Source organism: Penaeus vannamei, chromosome 26, assembly GCF_042767895.1.
Source record: "Penaeus vannamei isolate JL-2024 chromosome 26, ASM4276789v1, whole genome shotgun sequence".
In the NCBI taxonomy this organism is placed as follows: Eukaryota; Metazoa; Arthropoda; class Malacostraca; order Decapoda; family Penaeidae; genus Penaeus; species Penaeus vannamei.
Window position 1 is genome coordinate 4,649,163 of NC_091574.1, and position 5,000 is coordinate 4,654,162.

The window sequence follows — 5,000 nt, forward strand, 5'->3', positions numbered from 1 at the left end:
GTTGTGAGTCTAAAATATGTTTGTTTTGGGCCTTGCTTCACTTATATTGCGTAGATGTGTGGGGGCAGTTATTGGGTTGTAGAGAGGGAGAGCCTGAGCTAGGCAAAGAGAGTTATGTAAAGTGTTCTATATCATTTATGGAATTTGTGTGAAAAGAGGAAGAGAGACAGAGAAAGAGAGAGAGAGAGAGAGAGAGAGAGAGAGAGAGAGAGAGAGAGAGAGAGAGAGAGAGAGAGAGAGAGAGAGAGAGAGAGAGAGAGAGAGAGAGAGAGAGAAAGAGAGAGAGAGAGAGAGAGAGAGAGAGAGAGAGAGAGAGAGAGAGAGAGAGAGAGAGAGAGAGAGAGGGGGGGAGAGGAGAGGAGGGAGAGAGAGACAGAGAGAGAGAAGAGAGAGAGAGAGACAGAGAGAGAGGGGTAGAGAGAGAAAGAGAGAGAGAGAGAAAGTAAATTAAGAGAGAGAGAGAGAGAGAGAGAGAGAGAGAAAGAGAGAGAGAGAGAGAGAGAGAGAGAGAGAGAGAGAGAGAGAGAGAGAGAGAGAGATGGAGAGAGAGAGAGAGAGAGAGAGAGAGAGAGAGAGAGAGAGAGAGAGAGAGAGAGAGAGAGAGAGAGAGAGAGAGAGAGAGAGAGAGAGAGAAAGAGAAAGAGAGAGAAAGCGAGATAGAAAAAGAGGAAAATATATATAGAGAAAGAGATAGACTGAGTGAAAGAGAGAGAGGGAAAGAGAACAAACCGCGGAAACCGAAAAAGGGAAAGACAAAAACAGACATAAAAATAGAGATAAAATTCCCCAACGTCACTTCCCCGTTTTCTATGCCTCCTTCGCGTTCCGTTGTCTAGGGTTCTAGAAAGTTCTGTCGCCGCTCAAGTTGCTGCCGAGTGTCTGGTTGCTTTCCTGCGAAGTATTTTAAAAGTGCAAGTGAGATCGAGGACATTCCAGAAGAGAGGGGGGGTAGGCGGGGGGTAGGGCCAAGGGAGAGGGGGATGGTGTGAAAGGGAGGGGAGGGGAAGAGAGGATGGTGGAGAAGGAGAGAAGATGGGGTGAGAAGGAGAGAGGGGGTAGGGAGGATGGCCAAGGTAAGCAGGAGGGATGGTGTGACAGGGGAGGGGGAGGGGGATAGGTTAGGAAGGGAGAGGGGGAGGGGGATGGTGTGAAAGGGAGAGAGGGGAGGGGGATGGTGAGGGAAGGGAGAGGGGGAGGGGAGGGTGTGAGAGTGGAGAGGGAGGGGGAGGGTGTGAAGGGAGAAAGAGGGAAGGGGATGGTAAAGGGAAAGGGGAGAGGGGGAAAGGGATGGTGTGAGAATGAGAGGGGGGCGGGGGGTAGGCCAAGGGGAGGGGATGGTGAGGAAGAGAGGAGGAGGGAGGGGGAGATGGTGAGGAAGGGGGAGGGGGAGGGTATGAGAAGGAGAGAGGGAGAGGGGGTAGCAGGCCAAAGAGAGGGAGATGTGTGTGTGTGAAAGGGAGACGGGAAGGGGGTAGTGAGGAAGGGGCTAAGGGGGAAGGGGTTGGTGTGAAAGGGGGGGAGGGGGTAGAGGAAGGGAGAGAGGGAGGGGCTGGTGAGGAAGGGAGGAGGGGAGGGGGTGGTGAGGAAGGTAGAGAGGGGAGGGGGATGGTAATGGAAGAGAAAGGGAGAGGGAGAGTGGGATGAAGGTGTGGAGAGGGAGAGGGGGAGGGGGGAGGGTGTGAGAAGGAGAGGGGCAGGGGGTAGGCCAAGGGGGAGGGGATGGTGTGAAAAGGGGGGAGGGGGAGGGGGATGGTGAGGAAGGGAGAGGGGAGGAGGAGGGTGTGAAGAGTGGGAGAGTGGGAGGGGGATGGGGTGAGGAAAGGAGAGGGGAGGATGGTGTGAAGGGGGAAGGGGGAGGGAGGGGGGTGTGGAAAAGGGAGAGGAAGGGAGGGGGAGGGTGTACTGGGAAAAGGGAGAGAGGGGAGGGCGGAAATGGTTTACAGGAAGAGAGGGAGAGGGGGAGGGGGATGGTGTGGGAAAGGGGGAGGGGGGAGGGGATGGTGGGAGAAGGGAGAGGGGGAGGGGATGGTGTGAAAGGGAGAGGAGGAGGAGGGGAGGTGTGAAGGAAGGAGGAGGGGGAGGGGGAGGGGGTGAGAAGGGAGAAGGGGAGGGGATATTCTAGGGAGTGGGAGGAGGGAAGGGCAAAGGGAGACGGACAGAGGTGTTGGAAGGGCGTGAGAAGGGAGAGGAGGAAGGGGAATAGAGAAGAGGCAGAGGTAGAGGAAGGAGGGAGAGGGAAAAAGGGCATAGTAAATGAGTGGGAAAGGGGGAAGGGCGTGAAGGGGGGGGGGGGTTGTTGAGAGTGATGCCAAGGGAGGAAGGGAGAAGCAAGGGAGGATAAGAGGGAGAGGGAATACAGAGAGGGGGCAGATGTAAACAAGAGGGGAGGGGGTGAGAGGGGGGAGGCAACAGAAAAGCGTGATGATTAACTTGGACTGAATAACAACGGAAGAAACGTCTTAAAAGTAAATACATCTATTACGATACCAAAGGAAATACCGAGACCAACAGTAATCAATAAATGAACGCAATAATGATAATAATAAATAATTCCGAATATTCACGACGTTTACATCATAACTGAAGCTAGAAGCACTCAGTAATCGCATACCTCCGCCAGGGCAATAGGGTCATACAAGCAATAAAAAATATTCACATTTAAAGAATTACATTAGAATCACTTCGTTCTCAAGTACACTGGTGACGTCCGTGTTTCCTTGTCTCGCAATGCTAATTCTAGAACATTCCTGGCAAATAAGTTGGGCAAAGACACACCTCTTGTAAAAAATCTAATAACAATCCAATCACAACTTGTAAAAATCTAATAAAAATCTAATCATAACTTGTAAGAAACTAATAAAAATCCAATCATAACTTGTAAAAATCTAATAAAAATCTAATCACAACTTGTAAAAATCTAATAAAAATCCAATCATAACTTGTAAAAAACTAATAAAAATCTAATCATAACTTGTAAAAAAATAATAAAAATCTAATCATAACTTGTAAGAAACTAATAAAAATCCAATCATAACTTGTAAAAATCTAATAAAAATCTAATCATAACTTGTAAAAATCGAATAAAAATCTAATCATAACTTGTAAAAAACTAATAAAAATCCAATCATAACTTGTAAAATCTAATAAAAATTTAATCATAACTTGTAAAAAACTAATAAAAATCCAATCATAACTTGTAAAAAAATAATAAAAATCTAATCATAACTTGTAAAAATCTAATAAAAATCTAATCATAACTTGTAAAAATCTAATAAAAATCTAATCATAACTTGTAAAAAACTAATAAAAATCCAATCATAACTTGTAAAAATCTAATAAAAATCTAATCATAACTTGTAAAAATCTAATAAAAATCTAATCATAACTTGTAAAAATCTAATAAAAATCTAATCATAACTTGTAAAAAATCTAATAAAAATCTAATCATAACTTGTAAAAATCTAATAAAAATCTAATCATAACTTGTAAAAATCTAATAAAAATCTAATCATAACTTGTAAAAACCTAATAAAAATCTAATCATAACTTGTAAAAATTTAATAAAAATCTAATCATAACTTGTAAAAAACTAATAAAAATCCAATCATAACTTGTAAAAATCTAATAAAAATCTAATCATAACGTAAAAATCTAATAAAAATCTAATCATAACTTGTAAAAATCGAATAAAAATCTAATCATAACTTGTAAAAATCTAATAAAAATCCAATCATAACTTGTAAAAATCTAATAAAAATCTAATCATAACTTGTAAAAATCTAATAAAAATCTAATCATAACTTGTAAAAATCTAATAAAAATCCAATCATAACTTGTAAAAAAATAATAATAATCTAATCATAACTTGTAAAAATCTAATAAAAATCCAATCATAACTTGTAAAAATCTAATAAAAATCTAATCATAACTTGTAAAAAACTAATAAAAATCTAATCATAACTTGTAAAAATCTAATAAAAATCTAATCATAACTTGTAAAAATCTAATAAAAATCTAATCATAACTTGTAAAAATCTAATAAAAATCTAATCATAACTTGTAAAAATCTAATAAAAATCCAATCATAACTTGTAAAAATCTAATAAAAATCTAATCATAACTTGTAAAAATCTAATAAAAATCTAATCATAACTTGTAAAAAACTAATAAAAATCTAATCATAACTTGTAAAAATCTAATAAAAATCTAATCATAACTTGTAAAAATCTAATAAAAATCCAATCATAACTTGTAAAAATCTAATAAAAATCCAATCATAACTTGTAAAAAACTAATAAAAATCCAATCATAACTTGTAAAAAACTAATAAAAATCTAATCATAACTTGTAAAAATCTAATAAAAATCTAATCATAACTTGTAAAAAACAAATAAAAATCCAATCATAACTTGTAAAAATCTAATAAAAATCCAATCATAACTTGTAAAAATCTAATAAAAATCTAATCATAACTTGTAAAAAACTAATAAAAATCCAATCATAACTTGTAAAAATCTAATAAAAATCTAATCATAACGTAAAAAACTAATAAAAATCCAATCATAACTTGTAAAAATCTAATAAAAATCCAATCACAACTTGTAAAAAACTAATAAAAATCTACTCATAACGTAAAAAACTAATAAAAATCCAATCATAACTTGTAAAAAATCTAATAAAAATCCAATCATAACTTGTAAAAATCTAATAAAAATCTAATCATAACTTGTAAAAATCTAATAAAAATCTAATCATAACTTGTAAAAATCTAATACAAATCTAATCATAACTAACTAATAAAAATCCAATCACAACTTGTAAAAAACTAATAAAAATCCAATCATAACTTTGTGAGTGATCCAGCTTATCAACCAACTAACCAACGCCATCAGAAACGTGACCTTGGCCGAGGTAGAGATGAGGTCATGAAATTACGAAATATCTCGCCGATCGTCCACCTGTCCATATCATTCACCTCTAATGGCCCAATCACACTGGCA